Here is a 7,291-nt window from a genome sequence, read left to right on the forward strand (position 1 = left end):
AAAAGAACTGAGTTCATTCGGCTTGGAGAAGACAAGTCTACAGGCTAATTTAATAATTGTTTACAAGTACACATAGCCTGGTGCCCAGCTGTTCTTTCCAATGGACAAAGCAGAAGAAAAGATTGTAGATCTTTGTCACTAGCAGAACACACATATGATTTTCTAACCCTTTTAACTCTGAAAGTCTGTGATGTACAAGGATTTCTATTTCTTCTATAACATAAAGTATGTGCGCACACACACACCAATATTAAGACTTGAACTCAAGTCTTGTGATCTTTCTAGGATTTCTCTGTCAAGGTTGTTACTCTATCACTTGAGCTACACTTCTACTGTGGCCTGTTTGCTGGTTAATTGGAGATAACCAGTCTCTCAGAGAGTGACTGCCTGGGTAAGCTTTGAACCAACATCCTCAGATTGTAGCCTCCTGAGTAGCTAAGATTACAGGGTAAAGCAGCCAGCACCCAATTTTTATGCCATGAATTTTAATCCCACAGTGCTACTAGGTAGACTGAGTCCATCCAATCAGCCCAATATAAAAATCTCAATAGAATAGAAATATATAATTCTCTACTAATCATCTTTGACACAATAATTCTCAAAAATAGCTTTTTTTAAGAAAAAACTACCTTTAGGTGCTTATAACAAATTACAGGTAGCCAGGTATAGTGGCTCACACCTGTAATTCTAGCTACTGGAGAGGCTGAGATCTGAAGATCAAGGTTCAAAGCCAGCCTGGGCACAAAAGAACCTGAGATTCTTATCTCCAATTAACCTCTAGAAAATGGGAAGTAGGGATTGGCTATACGGTAGGGTGGTAGCCTTGAGTTGAAGAGCTCAGGGACAACGCCCAGGCCCAGGGATAAGGCAGTAGCCTTGAGCAGAAGAGCTCAAGGACAGCACCCAGACCAAGATCAAGCCCCAGGACCACAAAAAAAAAAAAAAAAAAAAAAAAAAAAAAAAAAAAACCCTAGCAATTGTCGTAAGCTAAAGGCACTTGCTCAACTACCACTGCATTGTGGGCTTGCTTACCCCTAAGAGAGACACACACAGCCCATCTCCCATTAGCTACCTGAGAGCCAGGAACAGGGCCTAAGCCAACCCACTTCATAATTATCTGCTCTAAGATTTCCCTTCTGCCAAACTTCTAGGCTCTTTCCTCCCTCCTTTGAGAAGCACACAGGGATTTGAGCAGATTTAAGACAGTCTAGTTAAAGCGTTGAAAGGTTGTTCTTGGTGGTGGGATTATTGTCTGCCAAAGCCCAGTGTAAATGTAAATTATTGCACAGCATTTTTCCTTTCAAAGACCCCCTCCCCCCCAGGTGTTCCATATTTCTTTGGATTTCCTTCTCCCTGGTTCACCCAGCAGGCTTCCAAATATTACCCTTCTCTGGCCCTCAGTTCATACTCCAAATACTCTATTCAAAAAAAAAAAAAAAAGAAGCAAACTCTGACACCTAATTCTTTGCAGATATCACAGACTCCAAAATTAACTCCAAGTGGCTAAATGACGGAGGGGGAACCCTGGGCTCTTCTGCCTGGCTCCTCCCATCTTCCTCCTCTCTCCCTCTCATGATATTGCCTCTAGCCACAGTGGCCTCTATTTCTCTAGCACAGTCAGTAGTTTTCCTGCCTCTGGGTCCTTTGCACATCTTTTCCCTTAAGGCTCTAATGCCCTGGTAAAATAGGAAGCAGCTTCTTCTGGGCTGTTGGTGTCTGACTGTGTCACAATGAGATCTTTCCTTTAACCTGTGGATTAAATACAGAGCCTCCTGTCCCCCAATCAATCCCTGCCTCTCCCTATATCTAATCCTTCCTTGCTTGGTTTTTCCACTGTGGTGTTTACAAACATACGAAGTGTGAACATTTGCCTTGTGGGTTTATTCTCCAACTCTTCTACTTGAACTTCAGTGGACAAGTGTTTTATTTGCAGTGTTATGCATAGGATCCAGATGCAGGCATGGGATGTGGTGAGGGGTGAGTGAATAAATAAGGAGAAAACTCAGAGACAGGGAGAAACACACAAAAATTGACAAAAAAAAAAAGTTCTGAGTTTCTCCTAAGAGATTTTCCCTTTCCTAGAACTTACTGGGTAAGCACACATAACCAATTAAATATGCTGGTGAAAGCATGCTTTCTTAAGTTATCAGCTGTCTCATCAAGTATTTGAAACCATAGGCCTTTGGGAAATAAAGTTTGCTGATGTCACTTGATTATAACATGATAACCCAATCAAGATACAGGCGATGGGGATGTGCTTGCAAAGGAACAATGCAGTTGGTTGGCAGTCTAATGAAAGAACCAGTTGCCCCTGCTCTGACAAGGCCGCTGGTCTTGTGCCTGTCTTGATGATAAGCCTGAGTACTGCACCCACTGAGCAGTGAGCCTGAGTGTTTCCACTTCTCTTCTGCAGACCCTCTGGTGGGAGCCAGGGCCATCCATGGAGAAGCTGCAACTGCACCTGCCAGGACCTGCCTGGAAAGGCTCACACCAGGTATCATGCCAGCTGCCCTGATCTCAAAGCAACACCACCAAATACTACCAACAGTGAGACCCTGCCCTGCCACAAAGGAGCAAGGGTGGAACACAGACTCCTTACAAAGATCTTTCAAGACAAAGTCATTAGATAGCAAAGCCCAGGGTAGCCTGTTCTTCACGCCTCTTCCTAGACCATGAACCCTCACAACAGGGTTCTGAGAGGATGCCAACTTCCCCGGGTGAAATGATAAATGAAACTTGAAACTGGCAGATGGAGGTCCTGAGAAGTCAGATAGATTCAGACTTGTGAGTGGGGCCAGGCAGGTCAGGAGATTGACACCCACTCAACCCCAGAGAAGAAGGGGAGTCCAGAGGAATGCGGCTTGCCTTCGTGTCCTGAGTTCAGGGACTACACTGCCCCTCAGAACCCATAGGTTTGTATTTAATGAAGAGTATGCTGAATGGGATGCTTAGCCTGTCACCTAGATTGAGCTTCAACTTCTAGAACTCTGTGTATCTCTCACTTCCTGCAGCTTCCATTCTCCAACAATGGCAAGGTCTTTTTTAATGGAGTAAGGAATTTAAATTAGGCAAGGTCATCAACACAATCAAGAAGTGTAGGGGCCAGAAGTGTAGCCCAGTGCTAGATCATGCACTATGCATGTGAAAGGCACAATTCCTAAAGAGAAGAGAGCAAGGGAGGATAAAGAGAAGAAGCTGAAGGAGGAGAAGAGAGAAGAGAGGACAGGACAGGACAGGACAGGACAGGACAGGACATGTGATGTTTACCTGAAATCCCAGCACTGGGGAGATTGAAGATATAGATATAGATGTATGCATGTATGTATGTATGTATGTATGTATGTATGTATGTATATCCCTTGCATATCTATACTATATCTACTATTGCATAGAATTGACTCTTCTTTTTTTTGTGTGTCATGGTGCTTGAACTCAGCCTGGGCATTGTTCCTGAGTTCTTCAGCTCAAGGCTACTGCCCTACCCTTGAGCCAAGCCTCACTTCCCGTTTTCTAGAGGTTAAATGGAGATAAGAGTCTCAGGTCCCTTTGTGCCTGGGCTGGCATTGAACCTTGATCCTCAGCAGCCTTCTGAGTAGCTAGGATTACAGGCATGAGCCACCGTGCCCCACTTAATTGACTCTTTTTTTAAGAAAGAACTTTTGCATTTGGAAGATGCAATGACTACAGTTTTATATAATTTTCTCTGCAGTCTAATAAAATGTAAGCAATCTTATTAACGTGTTTAAAAAAAAGAACCAAATCTCAAATGTTTTCAAAAGGCAGTCAAACCAGAACAAAACTAGTGATGAAAATAAAGTTAGCAGCTCAACGTGCAAGAACAAGCTAAACTATCTCACATAATTCTGAAGGGAAATGAAAAACTCTACTAAGAATTTTTTTTTCCCAGTCCTGGGACTTGAACTCAGGGCTTGAGCACTGTCCTTGGACTTTTTCCTCAAGGTTAGTATTCTGCCACTTGAGTCACAGCACCATTTCTGGCTTTTTCTATGTATGTGGTACTGAGGAATAAAACCCGGGTCTTTGTGCATGCTAGGCAAGCACTCTACCACTAGGCCAAACTCCCAGCCCTGCTAGGAATAATTTTAAAACACGTCTCATGCCAGGCACTGGTGACTCATGCCTATAATCCTAGCTACTCAAGACACTCATGAGATCTGAGGATCGCAGTTCCAAGCCATCCTGGGCAGGAAAGTCCATGAGACTGTGATGTCCAATAAACTACAGAGAAAAAGTTGGAAGTGATGCTGTGGCTCCAGTGATAGAACACTAGGCTTGAACACAAAGAGGCTCAGGGTTACCACCCAGACCTTGAGTTCAAATCCCAGGATTGGATTATTGACTTTCTTGTATTCAAAGTATATGGCAAAGCCTACCACCCCTAGAGTGGCTTTCTTGGAAATATTTTGTGCGTGCTTGTCCTCATACACATGCTCAGAAAAGCAAGTGAATCATGCTTTATGCATCCCTGGCCTCTTACCGGTAAGGGAGAATGTGGGTCTTAGCACATTTACCAAAAGTAAACAAACAAACAAAAAAGTTTGGGAGTTTCTATCTGCATACATTCCCACTGACCTCAAAAAAAAAAAAACACAAAAGGAGGGGAAAGGGTCATAATGAAAAGACCTGATTTCTGCTAAAGGCAGAAAGAATTTTGGATCCTGTGGGAGTTAGTCCTCTGCTGCTGGGTCAGGCTGGACGGGTCTGGTCGAGAAGAGCTGGGAGCCCCTCTGATGGCTGTGCCTGGAACGGCAGTGGACAGCCCAGCTGCACAGATAGCAGGGGAAGCAGGCTGGAAAGGAGAAAGGAGAATGAAAATGGGAACAAGCATGCAGGAGGGAAGGAAGATTGGCTCAAGAAGTGAAGAACAAGGCAGGTGCCAGTGGTTCCGGTCTATCATCCTACATACTCAGGAGGCTGAGAGCTGAGGATGACAATTCAAAGCCAGCCCAGGCAGAAAAGTCCATGAGACTCTTATCTCCAATAAACTACTCAGAAAAATTCAGAAATAATACTGTGGCTCAAGTGATAGCAAAAAAAAAAATCAACTAAGCAAACTCTGAAGGACAAACACCACATTTTCACTCAGATGTGAAATCTAGACCCCAAATAATATGACATGATTGTAAAGCAGGGAATGTATAGGGGAGAAATAGTGAGTGTGAGGGGAAGGAAAAAAGAGGGTAGGAGTGGGGGGATGAATATTCAAGAAGTACAAAATAGTATAATGATGCCCTCCGAAAAAACAAATGTTAAAAAGGAGGTAGAATGAGGGAGAGTTGAGAGAGTTGAGAAAAATTGATATAAATGGGGTAATTTAAGACCAAGGATACATTTCAAGCATCAAGGGTAGATTACAAATTGTTGTTGTCGTCATCGTCATCATCATCATCATCATCATCATCATTATCATCACTCTTTCTTTCCAGTACATTTGATGACTCATTGGTTGTATTTTTGTGACATCATTGTAATGGTAAGAATGTTTGGGGAACCAACTAATGATGGATGGATGGATGCAAACTTTCTGAACTGCTAGTGTTATAGGAAATGATGCTTTTACATCAAGAGAACGAGAAGCAGGCATCTGTACTCTAATCCTCTATCCTGGGATAGATATTGGAGTCCCCACTTTAGTTGAATAGACATTGTTTGTGGGGTTGCTGCGCCCAGTATGGGAAGACTTGGTCTGCTACTGACTAAACTACACTTAATTGTAGCATCATTATTTTTCCTGCAGAAACAAATGACTTTTTTTGTAGACTTAATTCTATAGGATGGAGCTCATAGGTGTGGCATTCTAGGATCTGAATATGGTTTGATCAATGGCAAAGGGGCTTGATTGCTTTGCAATATCTCACAGGAAATCTCTTGGGAAAGGAAGAAGTGAAGGATTTGGCAGACTGACAACTACATACATGGCCAATCGTCTATCATCTTCATCAACAGTGGCTTTCTTAACACGGTTTGAGTAAATCTCAGCATCATCTAGAATTGGGGTCACATAACAAAAAGCAAACACCAACATCTGGTTTATAACTCTTGGCTCATAGTCTGTGATCCCTATATCTTTCAGGATTTGTACCCTTATCTGTGCATCTTTCTGTGTGCTCTTTGGGGATGCCATCTTGCCAGATTCCATGATATCAGTTGACCAGACTTCTTCAGCTAAATCACACACACTAATATAATTCAGTCCTGCTCTTGAGGCAAGTTCTTTGTCTAGTATATTTCTTTCATCCCCTGATGTGCCAGTGAGCAAGATGATCTGGCACTACTCCCTAAAAATACTTTTATATGGAAATGAAATGCACCAAGCTATAGGCTTCTCCAGAGTGCTTTGAGTGCTTTGTTTCATGATTCTCTCACCCCAAATCACTTTCCCCCTCATGAGAAATAAATACATTGGCAAATTACCCATTCATCTACTTTGATCAGCAGGATGCTAGCTAAAGGAAGCCAGGCAATCAACATATGCCTCAGAAATACAAAGTTGCTAGAAAGGATGGACTTCGAAAATGGAAGTCATTAAACTCATTAGTCAAAAAGTAGAGAAAGAGAAAACTCAACTTAGTTCATTAGAATAGGAAAGATTTTCTTTCATGGAGTTATATCACAAAGCTGTTCTTTCAAAGTAGGATTAATATGTATAAGTAGTGATATCCTAGTTAAGGGAGTGTCAATAGGGAAAATGCTTTTAAATCTCTGGTTATTTCACAAATGATCCCCAATTATTTTCAATAGATTCTTGTGCTAGTCTCTTCAAACTTAGTTTATCTAATTTTTTCTACATTGAACTTGGCATGGGTGACTATCAATGACCTAGTGCAAAGCCAACTTTTTTCATATAGTCTGATAAAGTTTATAAACTTGATTATAGTTCAGAAACTGAGAGACAGGAGAGAAAGATAAAAGGGATGATCAAGATGTATTATACTCAAGCAGAGCCAGTGGCTCATGCCTGTAATCCTAGCTACTCACAAGGCTGAGATCTGAGGATCTCAAAGCCATCGGGGACACTAAAGTCCATGAGATTCTTATCTCCAATTAAACACCAGAAAACCAGAAGTGGCACTGTGGCTCAAAAGATAGGGAAGTAGCCTTGAAGAGCTCAGGGAAAGCGCCCAAGCCCAGGGGTAGAGTAGAAGCCGTGAGCTGAAGAGCTTAGGGATAACACCTAGGCTCAGAGTTCAAGCCTCAAGACCTACAAAAAAAAAAAAAAACAGATGCATTTTACTCATAAAATGGTATGTGTTTAATTGAAACCCTTTGC

The 7,291-nt window shown here is 42.2% G+C and overlaps 1 pseudogene; it reads right to left on the reverse strand.

Annotated features, from left to right (window-relative positions):
- Window positions 1-5,372: 5,372 nt before the first annotated feature.
- On the reverse strand, window positions 5,373-6,160 carry LOC150048476 (transcription initiation factor TFIID subunit 9-like; annotated as a pseudogene).
- Between the last annotated feature and the right edge of the window lie 1,131 nt (window positions 6,161-7,291).

Source organism: Megascapheus bottae, chromosome 22 (assembly GCF_031878675.1).
Source record: "Megascapheus bottae isolate mThoBot1 chromosome 22, mThoBot2.hap1, whole genome shotgun sequence".
Classification (NCBI taxonomy): Eukaryota; Metazoa; Chordata; class Mammalia; order Rodentia; family Geomyidae; genus Megascapheus; species Megascapheus bottae.